Raw genomic sequence first — 22,353 nt, 5'->3', positions numbered from 1 at the left:
ATAAAAAAACTCCACTTCTCACATGCTGTCATTAAAGAGATAATACTAGTTTGTGCACCTTGTTATTGTTCTAGTATAAAACTGTAGACAAAGATGAATACTTTCCCACGTTGTGAATCACACTATACTACCCTCAGCTCACTTTTGTCACAGTGACTTCTCCACCTAAAATCAGTTGTGTCGCCATTCATGGGAAAATTCATGTTGCTGGTGGCAAGGAGTAAAAGGCGAAATGCCAAATTTGAATCATCCTGTAGGACAGCTTTTGGTGGGAACCAGATTTGTTTTTTTTCTTTCCTTTTTTTTTTTTTATATCCTCTGTTGCATTATTAATGACAAACTGGTTTGGGATTATTGCTGAATAATTCACATCTAGTAGGAGCTGTTAGTCCACAACCAAAACAAATGATTTGTTTTGTTATTTGTCTTGCAGCTGTGTTGCACCAGCTGCAAAAAACATGTAACCTTTCCTGAACTGTGTAATACTGCTGTTTTTACACAACACACTTTTTTTTAACCTTTCTATTTGTTCTTTTGCATGTGCCCGTTTAATTAAACAAAATTCAGTTAATGACGCAAAGGTTAAATGTATGTAAGGAACTAAAGATCATGTGCATGTACCACAGACAATATTCACAGGTTATCTAAGCAACATTTTTTTAATTACAGTGCAGTAATTATCATAAGATTTTAATTGTTAATGATCAATTGTTGAACAAATTTTTGTTCAAAGAGGTAACAAACAAAAACACCTTTCAACTGATAATATAAAAAATTGGAGCACACATTATGACACATGGGTAAGCCACTGTTCGTTTAAACAGGTTTTTCTGGACTTTGTTTTTTTCTCTACCATTTACAGAGAAAAAAAATACTCAGTAAGCATGACACAATGTTCATAGTTCTCAACAACAGTCATTTCAAGCCTCAGATCTCAAGCCTTGTTCACACCGCCAGCATCGCTGAATGTTGCAGTTAGTGCACTAGGTTGTTAGTAGGCATTACTTCTGGTTGTAATCATTATCAAGGTGCCATCAAATATGTTTTTATGCCACTAAAAAATAAACATTCTAGAACATTATGCACCAGTGCATAATGCATCATATTAGAGATGAGAATCAGTACATGCATCATTTGTTACTCTGCATTTGCTTAAGAGTAACAGAGGCCGGTTATGAAGAGCTGTGCCTGTAAACCTCACTCCTCTGCCCTTAAGTTAGTGCAGATGCCTCCCATCCATTACGAAAAAGAAGTTTATTCAAGTGTACTATAGTATATTTCATTTAAACTAAAAATAAGAAAGTATACTTTCAGTCAACTTTATGTACTTCTCAGAAATATACTTAAAATTTCACTTAAGTATACTTGACTTATACTGACAGAAAAGTCTAAGTATAAACTTACATTGTTTGAAAATATTGATTTATAAAGAAAACAGATATGTTAATAATAATTCTGAGAATCAGAATTTTTGTGTAGGTTAGTCCACTGGTAGTGTACATAGGAATTTACTTCAAATCTACTTTACTCTTTCCATGTTTTCACTGTTATACGGTAGGGGCGCTATAAGCATCTTCTGAAAGAGTACAGAATCTCCAACGCTATCTCACGACCAAATCATACATATTTTACGAGGTGGCTAATTCGTATGAATTGGTACGACTGAATTTGTATGATTTGTCTAAACCCCAGTGACGGGTAGGTTTAGGGGTGGGGTTTGGGGTAGATCATTAGTATGAATTCATACGAATTTGTCAACTCGTAAAATATGTACGAATTGCTGTGAGATCGGGTTGGAATCTCCGGATCAAAACACAGGTGAAGAAGAAGCAGAAACAAGTGATAAGAAGACTGCATATGCCAATGTAAAATAGCGTGATCATCAAACATTAAACAGCCTAACGTTATCGAATGAAATGCTGAACCCATGAAGAGGAAACGACTGTGAAACTTTGGAGGTGTTGATGAACTCGATCTACTCCATCTGTGTTTTAATCAACGTTCTGAATTCCATCCGGATAAAGTCTTTGATAAAAACACGATTTTCTCAGCTTTTTGTTTAAAATGTTGCCTTTCTTATTAAACTTAGCCTAATTCAAGTGTTGATAAAAAAGGATCCGTGAAGCTAGAATAAATTTATTTTTTAAAAATGGAAAGAGTTAAAGGTATATTTAAAGTATAAAAATTTAATACCTAAATAGGAACATAGTAGTATACTTAAAGTGCAAGAATAATATATAAATAGTTAACTATAAGTATGATGCTGTGTTCACTTATAGAAAACTTACAAGTATACTTGCAGTATAAAATCCTAAACTAGTAGTTTACTGAGAGATACTTCAGAGTGTACTTTCATAAACTAAAGAATGTGCTATAGGTGTTAAAATAGTAAATTACGAGTATACTTACAAATTCACTTATAGTACAGATGCAGTACACATGAAAAATGTAGCTGTGAACTAGTTGTGCACTTAAAGTTTACTACTTTTACACTTACAGTACTCTTAAACAAATACTTTTATATACTAAAAAGTGGGCCAATTTAGTCCCAAGCAGTACTGAAATAGTACACTTACAAGTTTTCTACTAGTATATTGATATTATTATACTTACTACATAAAGTATACTTGAAAATATACTTGAACATTACTTAAGTATACTTAATAAAATGAACTTGAAGTATACTTCTTTTTTGTAAGGGATGCCAATTAATGCTGGTTCGAATCCTATTGGGAATGGTGTGGGTAGGCCCATGACCCAGATGGAGGCGAGGTTTAGGGGATGAGTATAAAGGAGGCCAACTAATAAGAGCTGTATAATCTCACTCCCTGCTCTTTAGATGTACACTAGAGGCTGTGGTCTTTAGCGTCCTTGTTAGAGTTGCTGCCTTCTATGATGGTTGATGCTGCTATGATGGTTTGAATCCCCCTCTGAACGATGCCGAACCATTGCTTAAGGTTACATTTTCTTAACTTTGTTGTGTTGATTAATATACCCAGTGGTCTTGTTTGGTAATGGTCACTGTTGTTCATGTCGCTAGAAGTTGGCCACTTTGAAAACTCTCATCATAATCTTCCAACACGATCTGGGATAAAAATAAACCTTCAACTTCTTCCTGACGCTGAGGTTCTTCTGAAGTCTGTACAGAACATGCTGTTTAAACTGGATGCATCATATCCAGCATTCCTGTAGTTGGGAGTAGCTCATGTGCGTGGAGTACATCAGAAATTGAACGGGCATATGCTGTGTCCAGTGTAGACAGTGTCAGTTATTTTAATGGGTTCAATTTGTTTTTGATGTGATGTTTGCATCTGGTGTTAAATTTTTTTTTTTTTTTTTTTTTTTTTGAAGAGGATGTTTTAAGCTATGACACTTGCAGGATGTTTTAATTGTAGAATGACTACTTATATATCAAAAGATTAAGGAAAATTTGATTTCTCATGTCCCTTTAAATGAACTTAGTGCTTATTGTCAAGTTTGAAATTTTGATTTACAAATATTGTGTTGTATCACCATTGGTCATATTCTTTTTTCTTCTTTAGAATATAAAATAAGCGACGACCTCGGACTGCTGACAGTGTTCATGTGTACCCTATGGGTTGTTGCAGTAAGGGGTCGTGTAAAAACAGATCTCTTTTAACAGCCCTTGTACACATCTGAGCAGGTGTCTCCGGCTCAGCACTTCTGTGAGGTAACCCTATCTTTGATATTCTAACTTTCAGAAAAATAGCTCATGATGTAAAACTTATGGCCTGGTGTTTAGCAACCATGAGATTGGTATCCAGGCAACTGAGTGACAAGTGTGATTGGTTCCCCCGTCAAACCATTAAAATGAATGTATGCGTAGTACATGATGTGGCATCTCAATGACATCTTATCCATGGTCTATGAGCTACCACATATCCATGCGTAATTTGAGAGAAGCTCTAAGGTGTCTTTTGTCACTGGATAGGCTTTAAAAATAAAACGGGATGAAATGATGTAAAGGGCTGCTTTAATGCAAGCAAATAGGTTTTACTGAGCTCAATAGTTAGCTGAAGGCTAAAAGTCATGTATCAAGGGCAACTTGTTTCAAAATTACAAGTTATTCCCATAAGTCATTGACTCTACATGACTATTGAGGCCATATCCACATATTTGTGAGTTGTTATGGCAACAGACTTTATTAACTCTAGCCAAACATCAGCTTTTGGCAGATGTGTTGGCCTGTATCCACATATGCAGTTAGATGGATTGAAGCACAATGGCTACTTTACAGTTCAAGCCATTCAGTTCGCTTTGATAAATTTCTATTGTGAGTCATCTCTAAGAAAGCATGTCGATGTGACAATGTTTAACAATAACTGTGCTTCCATTGGCTCTTAACATTCAAAATCTTTTCATACATGCAATGGGGAGTCATGGGCTCAGTTAGATGCAAAGGCCATGTACTCTGTTTTTCTAATTGGATTGGCTCAAGGAATTTACATTGCCGTGGAAGAGAATGAAAGCTGATCTGGGTGAGAGGGAGGTAATAGTGTGTATGTGTGTGTACATGAACACTCACACTGTAAGGTGGGCCAGGTTCCTATGAGATAACGTCACCTGGCAATCAGGACAACCAGCTGCTAGTGTGTGTGTGTGTGTGTGTGTGTGTGTGTGTGTGTGTGTGTGTGTCTTTGTGTGTATATGTGTACGTATGTTTCCAAGGGACACTGGAGAGGTTGTAAAGATTATCCATTCATCTCAGATTTATATATTTCTGACATAAATTATATGAAGAAACCACTCACATCACTATCTCCTTCAAATGACCTTTTCTTCATGGGGGGCAGCCGTGGTCTAATTGTTAGAGAGCCAGAGTGGTAACCTGAAGGTTGTGGGTTTGATTCTCAATACTGGCAGGAAATGACTGAGGTGCCCTTGAGCAAGTCACCTAACCCCCAATTGCTCCCCATGGGCACCACTGCAAAAAATGGCTGCCCGCTGCTCCGGGTGTGTGTGTCTATGGTTTGCAGTGTGTGTGTGTTCACTACTCACTACTCCTAATGTGTGTGCACTAACTGTGGGTTACCATACTTAGCCTTCACGTCACAAAAAACCAAAAAAAATTAATAAATAAATAAATAACTATAATATGCTAAGTAAGCAATGCTGTGTGTTAATGATATCATTGATTGGTTTCAGAATGCTAAACCTTTGGGTTGCATATTGGGAGTTTAGAAGCACTCCTTAATGGTATATACCATTAGATAGATTCAGAGCCTCGTTTATAAAATGTTGCGCAGAAACCGTCCTAAATTTGATCTTACGATCATTTCTCAGATGTGCGTACGTGTGATTCATAGAATGAACGTACACACAGAAAATGAGTGTCCCATTTGTCATTTAAGCTTAAAGAAGGGTGTTCGTGAGCGCCCCCTTTGCGGCTGCTATGCGCCCTCGATGCGCACTTCTGCTGAGCCTGCAAGATTGGCCCTGTCCCAAATGGCACCCCAAAACCCTCACGGTCTTCCTCTGAGTCCACACTTTCACAATGTAATACCGCTTTGACTGCTGGGTAAAGTCCTCTGCATAGCTCACAGTCTTGCGGGCTCAGCAGAAGTGTGCATTGAGGGCGCATAGCAGCCGCAAAGGGGGGCGCTCACGAGCACCCTTCTGTAAGCTTAAATGACGAATGGGACACCCTACGGTCTTGTGTAGCCATTGTAAGTCCACAAGACCGAAAGTGCACATGAAGTGTGCCATTTGGGACAGGGCCACTGTGAGCTACGCAGAGGACTTTACCCGGCAGTCAAAGAGGCATTACGTCGTGAAAGTGCGGACTTAGAGGAAGACCGTGAGGGTTTAGGGTGCCATTTGTGACAGGGCTTCAGAGTTCATGGTGATAAACACTTCAGCAGCTGGATTTACACCAGCCTGGGTCACCATGTACTACAGGTGCTGGTCATATAATTAGAATATCATCAAAAAGTTGATTTATTTCACTAATTCCATTCAAAAAGTGAAACTTGTATATTATATTCATTCATTACACACAGACTGATATATTTCAAATGTTTATTTCTTTTAATTTTGATGATTATAACTGACAACTAAGGAAAATCCCAAATTCAGTATCTCAGAAAATTAGAATATTGTGAAAAGGTTCAATATTGAAGACACCTGGTGCCACACTCTAATCAGCTAATTAACTCAAAACACCTGCAAAGGCCTTTAAATGGTCTCTCAGTCTAGTTCTGTAGGCTACACAATCATGGGGAAGACTGCTGACTTGACAGTTGTCCAAAAGACAACCATTGACACCTTGCACAAGGAGGGCAAGACACAAAAGGTCATTGCAAAAGAGGCTGGCTGTTCACAGAGCTCTGTGTCCAAGCACATTAATAGAGAGGTGAAGGGAAGGAAAAGATGTGGTAGAAAAAAGTGTACAAGCAATAGGGATAACCGCACCCTGGTGAGGATTGTGAAACAAAACCCATTCAAAAATGTGGGGGAGATTCACAAAGAGTGGACTGCAGCTGGAGTCAGTGCTTCAAGAACCACTACGCACAGACGTATGCAAGACATGGGTTTTGTTGTGTCAAGCCACTCTTGAACAACAGACAGCGTCAGAAGCGTCTCGCCTGGGCTAAAGACAAAAAGGACTGGACTGCTGCTGAGTGGTCCAAAGTTATGTTCTATGATGAAAGTAAATTTTGCATTTCCTTTGGAAATCAGGGTCCCAGAGTCTGGAGGAAGAGAGGAGAGGCACACAATCCACGTTGCTTGAGGTCCAGTGTAAAGTTTCCACAGTCAGTGATGGTTTGGGGTGCCATGTCATCTGCTGGTGTTGGTCCACTGTGTTTTCTGAGGTCCAAGGTCAACGCAGCCGTATACCAGGAAGTTTTAGAGCACTTCATGTTTCCTGCTGCTGACCAACTTTATGGAGATGCAGATTTCATTTTCCAACAGGACTTGGCACCTGCACACTGTGCCAAAGCTACCAGTACCTGGTTTAAGGACCATGGTATCCCTGTTCTTAATTGGCCAGCAAACTCGCCTGACCTTAACCCCATAGAAAATCTATGGGGTATTGTGAAGAGGAAGATGCGATATGCCAGACCCAACAATGCAGAAGAGCTGAAGGCCACTATCAGAGCAACCTGGGCTCTTATAACACCTGAGCAGTGCCACAGACTGATCGACTCCATGCCGCACCGCATTGCTGCAGTAACTCAGGGAAAAGGAGCCCCAACTAAGTATTGAGTGCTGTACATGCTCATACTTTTCATGTTCATACTTTTCAGTTGGCCAAGATTTCTAAAAATCCTTTCTTTGTATTGGTCTTAAGTAATATTCTAATTTTCTGAGATACTGAATTTGGGATTTTCCTTAGTTGTCAGTTATAATCATTAAAATTAAAAGAAATAAACATTTGAAATATATCAGTCTGTGTGTAATGAATGAATATAATATACAAGTTTCACTTTTTGAATGGAATTAGTAAAATAAATCAACTTTTTGATGATATTCTAATTATATGACCAGCACCTGTATATCAGTCTGATGGTTAGCCTTGCCATGATCTAATGTGCTAACTACACTTACTCATTATTATAATTGTTATTATTTATTTATTTGTTTATTTATTGTTCTTGATGTTAACTAGACACGAACACACAACATATTTAATTATATTATCTGGATTAACACAAATCTGTTTTTGGTTTAAATGTTAGGTATAATAAATCATTTTAGGTTTCTCATCGCTGGAAATAGCATTCACAAATGAAATTAGCATAACACTACTGAAAATACAAATGTTGGAGATCAAAGAGCAGGAAATGATATGAAAGTTGATGCTGATTCATTCAGTGTCCTAGTTCTTGCAAAGTTAGGCAGGTTGAATTTTCACTCATCCCCCGACCCCAGATGATTTTATTATTAAAACCTGTATTATAAACTTCATACTACTGTGAAACATAAAACTATTAATGGGGTCAAACAAAGCAACTGCTTAATTTATTCATGTTGCAATGCGCTCTGAGCCAGCATAGTATCAGCTTAAGTTAGTCCAACAATAAAAAAGTGAACACAACACATTTTCTTTTCTTTTAAACAAACTTAATTTATTTGTATTTTTTTTTTTTTTCAGTTTGACATGGTTTATTTAATTAATTTTTAAGGTAACGGGTTACCTCACTTTTTTTTAAAATAAACTCAACCAATGTGTTCATTTAAACCAGATGAGCTGCAAAACAGGTTTGCCTGGCTTCTTCCCGACTCTTCTTTAATGGCTGTGCACCCACAGGGCAAATTCAGCTGACTGGAGACAAACCTACCACAGAAGACAGAAAATCATCGAACTTTCCACTGTATAGTGACACAGCAAGGACCTTTGCTGGAAAAACAAATGTTTATGAGAAGACCTGCAATGATCATATATATACACAGCAAATAAAGCATTTTGTTGACATTACATTGTCAAATTCAAAATCATCTTAACTTGCTTTTAAAGTGAAAGAAAGTTATTTGTCGATGAACCAATACTAAAAATAATGAGTAAAATTACAACATAAATATGAAATTAAATCGTTTATAAATCACAAAATTTTCTAAAGTGACATTAAAATGTACCGTTTTTTATTCATATAAGATAAATGATGACTAAAACACCCATATTGTATCAACACAATATAGCCATGATTAAAACATGAGTAATGAACAATGTGTTTTATTCTTTTTATGCTCCATTTAACTATTAAAAACTGTGTCAACTAGGAGTCAGAGGATGTGTCATCATTACCAGCACCCCAGTTGCACTCTGAGTCATGAATGCATGCAGTTTGCATATTGTACCTTTTACAATAGATTAAAAACAAGTCATTAATCAACAAAAGGTCACATGACAATCAATCATGTGATCACTGGAATCAATGTCTGCACGTGCTGTACTGTGTTGTTCTTCCTGGTCTTAACTATGTAAAAAAAAAAAAAAAAAAAAAAAAAAAAACCTGTCTCTAACAGTCTTTTGGTTAATAAAAATTTATTTTTCATCTTGGTGGTAGCATAACTTTTTTTTTGGAAAAATTGCAGTTGTGAAATATAAAGTCACAGCTGGGAGATAAAAGTCACAATTATGAGAAATAAATTAGCATGTTACCTTTTTTGTTTTTAACTTCCAGGCCACTCAGCACTTTTAATATTAAAAAATAAATATATAAAAACACATAAAAAATCTTTAAAATCATACACTGCAGTAGTATTTAAGAGATTTTTTTTTATTGATCATTGTCGTGCCATTAAGTCAGTCAGGATTTTAAAATTGTATTACTATAAAAGACTTATAGTGATGCCCCATATCAAAGTTACAGATGTGAATCTACTTAAACAAGGCACCCCAGTCTCTCAGCACCACACAGATTATTAATGTAAATTATGAGACTACAGTCCATCATTTCAATCTGCAATGTGTCAAGCCATGCGATTCTCGCCTGAGAGAATTCAACTCACTTCTCCTCCCGCCCGTTCCTCCCCCTGTCATTCTGCGCAGAAAAAATATTTACCATGTATCCCAAATACATCCAGAGCGCAAGAGGGAGGAGGGTCCAGAGTGGCTCATGTCTGACTGAGGGTTAGCACCCAGTGGACATCTGGTGAAACTGTAACCCCCCAGCTGTCGCTCTCATCTACTCACTCGAATTTATCTCCCACCGCACGGACATCTGCGAGTGGCATGCCAACCATTTCAAGGAGGACATATTTGCATGATTTGCAAGGGGTTGTTGGGGACACAGCAGTAGAGAAACAGTAGCAGTGCGAGAGAGAGAGAGAGCAAGAGTGAGCAAGTACACAAAACAAGGCCAACAGAAACGAGAAATAAAGGAGATATGCTGAAAGATGTGTTGTGATTCTCATTTACATAGATCCCAATCACAATGCTCTGCTTCAAGAGGTCAGAAAGAGAAAAGCTCCAGGGTACAGGGGGATGGAGGGAGGGTGGAGAGCTGGGGTGTGGGATATGGTGGCGTGCACTTTGGGCGTTAGCGTTCCTTGAACTCATGCACCCGCTGACATCTTAACCCGGCTCATAAACTCTCCCACTTGTCAATAGGGGTTTGAGGCTTAAGGGCCACAGGGGCTGAGGTGTGAGAGGATGGCCTAGTTCAGGTCACCAATACGCAGCCCGAATGTAAATACCTGAGCTTTAGCTGGCTCAGGTTTTATGAGTTTATGAGTATTTATTTTTATTTTTTTAATTGAGCATACTCAGACCATGCGGCATGTAAGACTGGTGGAGGAAAATGTTTCTACTGAAGTAAGTGCTTAGCATCATTACAAAGTAAACACACAACATGACAGAATGATGTGCTTCTTTTTAAGACTGCTTAGAAATGTGGAAGCGGTTTTTATATGGCAGCATAAGGGCGGAAGAACCGGAAGAACCACAAATTAAAAAGAATAACTGGGTCAATGATGTATACATTACAAATATCATAAATTATTTATTTATAAACAGTGTTGGGGTTATGCATTACAAGTAACTTGAGTTACGTAATCAGATTACTTTTTCAAGTAACTAGTAAAGTAACGCATTATTTTTTTTAAAATTTACAACAAAATATCTAAGTTACTTTTTCAAATAAGTAACGTAAGTTACTTTTTCACTTTTATTGACTAACAGCTCTCCTGTCTCCATGTTGAGAGAAATAAAGAGGTGTTGTGTGCGCTGTGTGAACATGATGGTTTATTGTAGTTCTAGACTAAATGTGAACATGCATTTACTCCTCTCAATGCACAAAAACATTCAATATGCCTCAAAATGAATAAAAACTGTGAAATGCAATCTCAGAATTTTATGGAAATCTGTAATAATTAACTATATTAAATTACACAAATATACTTTATGTATTTAATCTCACTTTATTAACCAGTGTCTTTGCTGCTGACCTTCAATGATCTAATTCAACCATACTAAAAAGCAAAAAGTACTTTAGATTAGATTTAGAAATAAGAGTGTTGAACTTCATTCTCCTGTATCCTATTCTTCTTTAATCCAGAATGGCAGCACAGCTGAAAGGTTTGTTTGAGCTGCGCCCTCTACTGTACAGGCATAAATATGCATTTCCTTCAGCCTGAGGCTTATTCATTTCACTTTTGGTGTGAAAGGGCCTTAACATTTGCCAAAAATAGAACTTTTTTTTTGTTGTTGTTGTTATTAAAAAACAAAAAAGCAAGCCCAGCCCAGGTGAGAAAAAGTAACGCAAAAGTGATGTAACACATTGCTTTCCATAAAAAGTAACTAAGTAACACAATTAGTTACATTTTGCAATTACGCAATATTGTAATGTGACTTCCCCAAACACTGTTTGCAAATATCATTAGTTTTGGGGGTATTCGCACCACATGACATTTTACAACATGAACTTGCCTTGTCATAAAAAGGACAAATGATCTTTAAATGGGTCTTTGTATCATTATGATATTAGGACATTGAGTGAGTGTCACTGATTCAACTGCTTGTTTGGTTTTCAGTGACTACAAACTTGCCACAATGCATTGCACTGGATTCCATTCCATTGCATTGGATAAAGGCATGCATTGCCCCCTGTTGGCAAGCAATCACATAAATGAAATTTAAATATGTGGCATGCTGACTTCAAGTGGGATAAAAACAGATGATAAATTGCAGGGATGTCAAACAAACATGCAGGTGCACTGCATGACAGAACAAGAGGTAATTAAATATCTGATATGTTCAACTCTACAATTCTTACACTATATTTACCACACAGAACTTCAGCAAAATTGTAAGAGATTGTGGTGGAATGCATTTGCATTGCAGCCTGCTCGCTAGCTATGGTATCCTAAACGCTCAAACCAGCTAGGCACGTAGGGGTTTTTCTGTGGGTGCATTTTTGGGGCTTCGGTTACACTGGGGGGCATAAAGATTGAGATTGCTTGGAGTCACAGGAGGGATGGAGTGTGCACTAACGCACCTTCAGGGCTTAGGGTGGGCCCCAGAGCAGCGTCTGCTCTTTCTCTTACAGATCTGCTCCCTTAAAGCGCCTGTCAGCAGGCCTCACACTGGCCCCCTGCAGTCTCAGTAGCTGTGCGGCCTATATCAACAGCTTTGATACAGAGCAAATATCACTAAGGACTATAAAACTGTATTAATCTACCAGGAAATGGAGGAAATTGGAGGTTACTTAGAATTTGTGTGCAATAAGCTATGCATAAAAATGCCAAATCTATGATTCATTCAAAAGTCATAAGCAATTAAGGACTTTGCTTATTTTCTTTTTCAGGGCTAAAGGAAACATACGTCTAATGACAATCTTTCCTTTGGGGAGCTTAAAAGGACATAGATATGTGGGTATTTTCATGAGAAAAATTACAGAAGAAAACCCTTGTTTGTCATCTTCTTGTAAAGGCAGTGACTAATGTCTTTCTGAATCAAAGATCTTTATCGTTTCATGGTGTGTTGTTTTTCTTTCCTCTTTTCCTCTTCTTGCTAAGATAACAGGTTGCGCAAGTAGCCATTATTCACGGGATGGGCCGTCTCCTCATGCGTATTGATTACAAGTTGATTTCCCCATGGGGCTCTAGTTTAATCCCACACTGTAAAAATGATGTTTTGAATTCCTAAATAAAACAATTATATTACTGGAAAATGTTTTACAACTAGTAAATAATTCAAAAAATAGTATTTCAGTATTCTACTTTTCATTAAAAAATGTCATGTTTAATTCAATGTGTTACTTGCTGTTTCTTTGTAATTATTTGTAAAAGTTACTAGCAATTTCTGAGTGAAAATAGTTTCAAAGTAAATCCTACATCATTTTTTTCAGTGCAGTCATAATTTATTTGACAGAAAATGTCCTGAAAAGGTAAAGTGAATAAATATAGAAAACAAATCAACAAAGGTGTAGCCACTTTAATACATAATAATACATAACACTATGCTGTTAATGTACAATTTCCATTATTTTATTTTTTTTTGTAGTTGGCACTTGGCCGAGTGATTTGTGATATAGTTTCATGTAGGATTTAACAACGTGTACGTTACAGTTATAATTTTTTTGATCTTTATTGATGTATTTGATTAAAGTTTTTTTTATGAGACAAAAAAACAGGCCTTTTTTTTTTTTCCATTTATCAATAAAAAATAATATATATTTTTTTTCTTTTGGATATGCTAGGGTTTGTTCACCCCAAAAATAAAATTCTGTTCATTTCTTTATCTTCATGCTATTCCAAACTATATGACTTTATTTTGTGGAACACAAAAAGAGAATTTTTGAATAATATTGTGGTCGGTCTTTTTCATGTAACTACAATAAATAGGAACGGAAGATTTCAACTTTCAAAATGATGCCAAAAACCCCAATGAAGTACTCCGCCTGACTTGTGGGCTGAAGTCTGCTGAAGTCATATAGATGTGTCTGATGAGCAGACTCAGATTTTAGTAATTATTCACTAAAAATCTCCCTCTGCTAACTGCTATGCCCAAATTATTGAGTTAGTGAATTTAAAGGGTTAGTTTCACCCAAAAATGAAAATGATGTCATTTATTACTCACGCTCATGTCGTTCTACACCCGCAAGACCTTTGATAATCTTCGGAACACAAATTAAGATATTTTTGATAAAATCCGATTAGTCAGTGAGGCCTCTATTGCCAGCAATGACACCGAACTTCTCAAGATCCAGAAATGTACTAAAAACATATTTAAAACAGTTCATGTGACTACAATGGTTCAACCATAATATTATAAAGCGACGAGAATACTTTTTGTGCACTAAAAAAACAAAATAATGACTTTTCAACAATATCTAGTGAAGGCCGATTTCAAAACACTGCATTGAAGCTTCACGAATCTTTTGTTTCAAATTAGTTGTTCAGGGCACCAAAGTCACGTGATTTCAGCAGTTTGGCAGTTTGATACGCGATCCAAATTACTGATTTGAAACAAAAGATTTGTAAAGCTTCGAAGCAGTGTTTTGAATTTGGCCATCACTAGATATTGTTGAAAAGTCGTTATTTAGTTTTTTTGGTGCACAAAAAGTATTCTAATTATAATATTAAGGTAGAACCACTGTACATGAACTGTTTTAAATATGTTTTGAGTACCTTTCTGAATCTTGAGAGGTTCAGTGACATTGCTGGCAATAGAGGCCTCACTGAGCCATCGGATTTCATCAAAAATATCTTAATTTGTGTTCCAAATATGAACGAAGGAACTAACCCTTTAACTTGAGAAACATATCAGTATGGTTCATAGAAAAATAAATAAATAAATCATTCAGTAGTTTTGTGAACTGGATCATCTGATTCTTTAAAAAATATCTATATCTCAAAATAATTATTTTCAGACACAGATACTGGTTTCTCACATAAAAATACTGTATGGCTTCGGAAGTCTTGAATGTTGAGTTAAAAATATAGCATTCAGGTACTGTGGACCAATTTAAAGACTAAAGATTTTAAAATGTTTTATGGCATTTTGGACCTTGATGGCCCCAGTTCTTGTTCACTTTCATTATACTGAAAAAAAGGATAATATATTATTAAAATCACCTTTTGTGTTCCACAGAAGAAAGACAGTCATACAGGTTTAGTATTATATGGGTGAGTAAATAATACAGATAAAAATATATTTCCATATATTTGGGAATATATTCCTTAAATGTGTAGATCTTGAACCTCCAATTAATAGAATGTTAACTAACATGGGGCTGTCTGTGATCTTTGCATGTCAAGAGGTTATAAATCTCCAAAAGAAAAAAAAAAAACTGGTATGTAATCTTAAATCATCTTTTAACATTTAGAGATTAATGAAAATAATTCATGGTTGTAAACAAAATGACAGGGGCTGTTATTTTGCAGTGATGACGCCAAACCAGCAACTCAGCAATGGTGTCCTGACATTTTTGCCATAGCTATTGTTTTCCATGATCTGAATCCAGGGCGTGCTCCTCTCTCCCCTCTACATTCTGCATAGCTGAGAGGGCTAGCAAAGTTGAGTCTTTTCCAAGTGTCCCATTCCCCGCTACGTTTGACACCACACTCCAGACACAACACTGACAGCTGAGGCAGAAACAGGGGGGTGAGGACGAGATAAATAAAAACAAAGTATCCCTATCTGCGTCGCCTGCCCCGGTACATGCTAACACACAGCTGTATGGCTGACAGATGGAAAGGGTAGAAAGCGAAAAGGAAAAGGTGGCAGGGGTCATTAGGCATAATAAATGCCACTGGACTGGTCTAGTTGGCAACCTGAATTCCGCAAACAGGTGCCTCGTGTTTACTGAACAAACAAGCAATGCTCCGAGACACTGAGACGGAGTGGCACTAGTCTGACCTGAGGCACTGCATCTTAGAGCATTTAACACTGTGACTTGAAATTCAACATTAAATCAAAATGGACAATTCTTATTTTTTATGGAATATTGCAGTATTTCTTATATATATATTTATATATATATATATATATATATATATATATATATATATTTTTTTTTTTTAATTAATGTGCCTTCATAATCTTTCATCAAAATAACTTCCCCTCCCTTATGCAGCGACATCTCTTTTCTTCTCTGATGATGTGTTTACTGGTGTGAGGGCGGGACAACCTCACATGAGATAATAGCAATGATCCGATGGTCCAATCAGTTCCCAGTGGACAAAATCAAGTCACACCCTGCATTTTTTCATCAAGTATACATAGCTGTTTCGTGTTGACTTTAAATCTTACAACAGACACTGGCTTTCATACAGAAATGAGTAGTTATTCTGCTGTTTTCTGTGAGCATACAGAACTTTACATACAGCACAATTAATGATGGATATATCATTTCTTCTCTAGAGCCTCATATGTGACCTGAGTAACTGTTTGTTGGAGACTGGGAAGCTACAGGCAATGTGCAACGTCAGGCTGGCGATTGACTGTTTGTATAGTATTACTCGCTCCAGGCATGCTGTGTTGCGGTGGTGTTACACAGGTCATGTGGGGTCATGGGTGTCTTGAAAGTTTCAACTCTTCTCCACCCTCGGCCACTTTGCCAATCAAATTCCACTCAAGGGCAATGGGGAGTCTTTTTTCATATCACAACAAAAACCTAAAGCGGCTGTCTAGAGGACATGATTTGCCTTTCCGCTGACGCTTGACCTATTAGAAGACACAAAACCCTCCAAGGCAATACATATGCCATACAAACACACTGTCTCTCATCTTAAATGATATATACAAACTATCGTTCAAAGGTTTGTGGTCAGTAGGATTTAAAGGATTTCATACTTGTATTGAGCAATGACACATTAAAGTAATCAAAAGTGAAACTATTAAGACTTTTTCATTTTCAAATAAATGCTGTTCTTTTGAACTCGATTCATCAAACAACTTTTAATGGGTCCTTGCTTAAAGGTATAGTTCACCCAAAAATGAAAATTTGATGTTATCTGCTTACCCCCAGGGCATCCAAGATGTAGGTGACTTTGTTTCTTCAGTAGAACACAAATGATGATTTTTAACTCCAACCTTTGCAGTCTGTCACTCGTATAATGTATGTCAATGGGAACTCAATTTATAAGAGTCAAAAAAACACATACAGACAAATCCAAATTAAACCCTGCGGCTCGTGACGACACATTGATGTCCTAAGACACGAAACGATCGGTTTGTGTGAGAAACCGAACAGTATTTATATAATTTTTTACCTCTAATACACCACTATGTCCAACTGCCTTGAGCATCAGGTGTGTGAGGTCTGAAAACGCGATCTGATGCCGGAAGTGATCTCTCGTGTGTATACATCAATGAGTGTGAGACATCACTTCCGACGTCAGAGTGCATTCAGACCTCACACGCCGGATGCTCAAGGCAGTTGGACATAGTGGTGTATTAGAGGTAAAAAATGATATAAATACTGTTCGGTTTCTCGCACAAACCGATCGTTTCGTGCCTTAGAACATCAATGTGTCGTCACGAGCCGCAGGGTTTAATTTGGATTTGTCTGTGCATGTTTTTTTGACTCTTATAGATGGAGTTCCCATTGCCATGCATTGACTGACAGACTGCAACGGTAGGAGTTAAAAATCATCATTTGTGTTCTACTGAAGAAACAAAGTCACCTACATCTTGGATGCCCTGGGGGTAAGCAGATAAACATCAAATTTTCATTTTTGGGTGAACTATCCCTTTAATACAAGTATTAATTATCACAGTTTCCACTAAAATACACTGCCCGGCCAAAGAAAAGGTCGCCGTTTGAATTTCAATAGACATATGCTTAAGAGTCTATGACTAAATCATTATTGCAGTGATTATGTTGCTAGCATGTTATATGTTTGGCAACAGTTCTTTTAACCCTATGATGGAGTGTGTAGCTTTTCATTTCTTAAACAACCATGTAAGGAGACACATCATGGCCATATTCCAGGATGACAAAGCCAAGATTCATCAGGATCAAGTTGTGAAAGAATGGGTGGAAGGGAGCATGAAGAATCATTTTCACACATGAATTGCCATCTCTGAGTCCAGACCTTAAATTCGTTGAAAGATCTTGACCAAAAATCAATGCACCTCTTGATGGAAATAATTATTGTGATGTTATTTCCATCAAGAGGTGTATCAGTTTTTGGTCAAGGTCTTGTATTGTCAATGCAAGAGGTGAGCACTCTGTAAAGTCTACTCCAGCACATCCCAAAGACTTTCAATGAATTTAAGGTCTGGATTCAGAAGTGCCAATTCATGTGTGAAAATGATTCTTCATGCTCCCTCACAAACATTCTTTCGCAATTTGAGCCTAATGAATCTTGACATTGTCATCCTGGAGTATGATTATGGTTACTACATGTTTGTTAAAGAAATGAAAAGCAACACACACCATCAATTAGGGGTAGAAGAACTGTTGCTAAAACAGTTGGAGGGGGGACAGTTGCCCCTGAGAACAACAGTAATATTGTAAATATAAACTTGGTAATCAAGGCAGATGGCAAAATACAGCTCTTCTATGTGAACTTTTACCCATTTACTAAACATGGAAAAAAACAAAATGATGTCAGTTTGTCAGAGGCTGTGATTCAGTTTAAAAAAAAAAAATATGGGAAAAAAGATTCTATAGCCATGGGCAACGTCTTACCTTTTCACGGAAGAATGCAGCTAGAACCTCTCTCGTTATGAAACTTCATGATGATTAACTGAGGAACTCTGTGTGCTACATGTTACCCACAAAGTACCCCACACCTAAGCACAGGGATTACTGCGGATGTTTATATATCCAGTATTATTCAAATACATATAGGGCTACTACTTTTTCATGAATCATACTGATATTGTTCTTGATAAGGTTATATAAGGCCTGTTAAGGGCTACATTGATGGCCTCAAGCTAGAATATGTATAATAACTTATTTGTCAAATGTCTTTAAAAGACGTAAAAGTTCAAAGATGCATAGACTCATTTACAGTTTAGCTTGGAGCAACAAGATAACAATCCAAGATAAAGTTGTTAATATATATATTACATTTGTAAAGTTGTATATATATATATATATATTAAATCCACAGAATTTAAGAAATCTAATCACAATTTCATGTATTTAGAATATCTTCCCAAATCAGCCTAGATTATGCAACAGGCTAGATTATTCACTTAAAATTTTCGGACAATTTAAATAGTTTCTTGTAGGTCGCACATGCACTCCTCTTGTTTATTGGGTGATTTTTTTTTAAAAACAAAAGACAACTGAAAAAGTGCAATTATCATTCAGCCTCCATGGAAACACTGCTCTACAACACACAACATCGCAATTACAGGGATGACATAAATGTGCTTACAAAATGCAAGAAGAAAAACAGAAAGCAGACCACAAAGAGCTCAATTCACTGATGTCAATCTATGAAAATGGCACTTATGAAAAGCGATATGATATACAATACTGGTCTGTCTGCTTTATTTCACTATTCCCAAGTGGAATCAACCAAGTGGATTCTGCACACTACAGTGAAGTGAAAGTGATATATCTTGCCACCATGACAACAATAATAACAAGGTTTATTGCTAATATGGACACTCCCATCAAAAACAGCAATATTATTTATCTTTCACTTATCCTCTTGTGAAATCCAACTCACTTTCACAGAACAGTGTCATCACTCTGTTTATTCTGTCTCTTTTTAAATGGTCTTCTTAGTTTATTTGGCATATGATCCAAGGTTTACTCCGTAGATCTTTTACGAGCAGAGGTGGAGATACCATGGATGAGAAGCCATTGCCTGAGGGGACAGCAGTGCCTGATCCTTTATTGCGAGACACGTCCCCACATTCGTAGGAAAAGCATTAACCCTTTAAAGATTAAAATATAAACGTTCATGGTGAGAACTCTGCATCGTTTCATTGGAAAAGGCTGGGATCGTGTACAAAACTAACAGTGTATTGTAGAAGCAAGCCATAAGCTTGTTCTGTTGTAAATGGATATTGTGGGAGGTTGATGAATGGAAAGAATGCACATATATTCGCAGAGCTTCTGGTTTGGGATCTGGTAGCAGCGTACACTGTGCCATTGTGCAGCCTACAGAAATGTAATCAGATAAACAAGAGATTAACACGTAACATCTGCCAGACCAGAGCTATGGTGTACATTCTTTAAGTCTGCATTCTCCACATGTACCGGTCATGGGTGCAGATCCCACTTTACAGAGGGTGCTGCAGAAAGGTAGTAAACAACGAAAATCATATGTATGATTTTATTCTATAAAGAAATTAATCCATTTATTCCAAAAATGTTGTGCATATTATTTTGCATGTTCTCTTGCACAACCCAATGTGCACTGTGTAAGCATCTTGCAGCGACATCTCTCTTCTCTTCTCTTCTCTTCTCTTCTCTTCTCTTCTCTTCTCTTCTCTTCTCTTCTCTTCTCTTCTCTGATGACAACCACGAGTCACAGCAATAGCAAACCACAATTCAACGATCCAATCAATTCCAGATCTACAAAATTAAAGGATTAGTTCACTTTCATATCAAATTTTCCTGATAATTTACTCACCCCCATGTCATCCAAGATGTTCATGTCTTTCTTTCTTCAGTCGAAAAGAAATTAAGGTTTTTGATTAAAAACATTTCAGGATTATTCTCCTTATAATGGACTTCAATGGCCTCCAAATGGCTGAAGGTCAAACATTCAACAGCTACATTTTTTCCATAAGTAGAATAGGGAAGGTGTAGGACATACAGCGTAAGATTTTTGAAGAATACGAAAGTACGGTTTTGGCGGAAACACTTGGAAGGCAATCATTTGTTTATATAAAGCATATACATTTAAATTTTTTTCGAAAATGACAGATCATTTCGCTAGATAAGACCCTTATTCCTCGTCTGGTATCGTTTAAAGCCCTTTGAAGCTGCACTGAAACTATAATTTTGACCTTCAACTGTTTGGAGGCCATTGAAGTCCATTATAAGGAGAATAATCCTGGAATGTTTTCATCAAAAACCTTAATTTCTTTTCGACTGAAGAAAGAAAGACATGAACATCTTGGATGACATGGGGGTGAGTAAATTATCAGGAAAATTTTATATGAAAGTGAACTAATCCTTTAAGTCCTGTCCTACATTTTTTCTTGTTTGAGAAGCCGTTTTACCTTGATATAAGTCACAATAGAGAAGAAAAGACTATTGCAACTTCCATTTCATGCCGACTTTAGGGCAAAACACCACAGCTAAATAATAATAAAAAATTATATCACCATACTTCCCCAGATAATTAATCGCAGTACTGTCACAGGTTCACCAGGCTCTCTCACCACCGCCACTCAACGATCACAATCACAGTCAGAGTTCTGATCATCCATAATGTCACTCATAAGCACACTTCATCAACCACCACATAAAATCACACAACTCAGTTCAGTTAGTTGTCTAGCCTTGAACTAGGAAACAGATCAATTACTGCAATCTCCTGATCTTCCATACCTGTGACTTCTCTCCAGCGAACTTGCCTGTTATTCTCCCTCGTGTTTCTCCAAGTGTGTTGTTCTCTTCTGCTATACTCACCTGCATCCCAAAATACTGAGGTGCATGTGTGCTCCAACGGTTTACTCTCCAGCCTGCATCTGTGAGAGAAAGACTTTCTTTAATATCATTCCAACATCCATCACCTGCAATAACCAGTATTTACTCGCCTGTTTGTTTCTGCATCCACTATGTGACCAATAAAGTGTTTCTTACCCTCTTACTCAGTGTGCATATCCTGACAAGTACATTAAGACAGTTGTTTTGTATTACAAGTTTTCTGAAATGTTATGTTTAAATATGCAAACAAGGCATTGTCTCAGTCAGTATGCACTGATTTGCATGCATTTCAAGACCAGAGATCTGTTCAAAACCATCTGTTTAAAACCATGTTCAAAATTCTTGTTTCATTTTGCTGACACAATGGAGTTACAGGTTTTTACAAAGGGGATTTTGGAAATCTCTTTTTATCACTCCAGGTAACAAGATGTTATTGAAGTAAAATTGCCCAAAAAATCTATAAACTGACCAGTGCATACACAGCAAAACATCCAGTGTTAAATTAACACTTCCAGTGTCACCCGGTGTTTATATAATCCGGTGTGGAATATGTAAACACTGGCAATGTTAATTTAACACTAACAGTGTTCATTTAACACTGGAGGTTTTACTGTGTAAAAAACAATGGTTTAAATGTCTAAACATTCATTTTGCCATTAATTGTAACAATCCAGAGAGATTTTTGAATACACAAGGAGTCTGACGACAACTGGTGCTCCACACGGAGATCTGATCTCACCATCATCGAATCTGTCTGTGATTACATGAAGAAACAGATGAAACTGAGACAAACTAAATCCAGAAGAACTGTGGCCGTGTCTCCAAGACGCTTGAAGAAACCGACCTGCAAAGATACAGTACTGTGAAGAGTTTTAGGCACTTGTGTAAAAATGCTGTAAAGTGAGGATGCTTTCAAAAATACTGCCATAAATAGATTTTATTAATCAATTTCTTTTAACTAAATAAAATCAATATTTGGTGTGACCACCCTTTATATTTAAAACAGCTTACAGGTACACTTGGGCATCAGCTTGCAGGTTTTTTCAAGCGAGGTTTCAAGAAGGCAAGCTGACAGAGGCAGTGTGATGCTTTGGGCAATGTTCTGCTGGGAAACCTCGGGTCCTGCCATCCATGTGGATGTTACTTTGACACGTACCACCTACCTAAGCAATGTCGCAGGCCATGTACACCCTTTCATGGAAACAGTATTCCCTGGTGGCTGTGGCCTCTTTCAGCAGGATAATGCGCCCTGCCTCAAAGCAAAAATGGTTCAGGAATGTTTTGAGGAGCACAACAACGAGTTTGGGGTGTTGATTTG

Source organism: Ctenopharyngodon idella, chromosome 6, assembly GCF_019924925.1.
Source record: "Ctenopharyngodon idella isolate HZGC_01 chromosome 6, HZGC01, whole genome shotgun sequence".
Classification (NCBI taxonomy): Eukaryota; Metazoa; Chordata; class Actinopteri; order Cypriniformes; family Xenocyprididae; genus Ctenopharyngodon; species Ctenopharyngodon idella.
Note: the sequence above shows the minus strand (reverse complement) of the source record.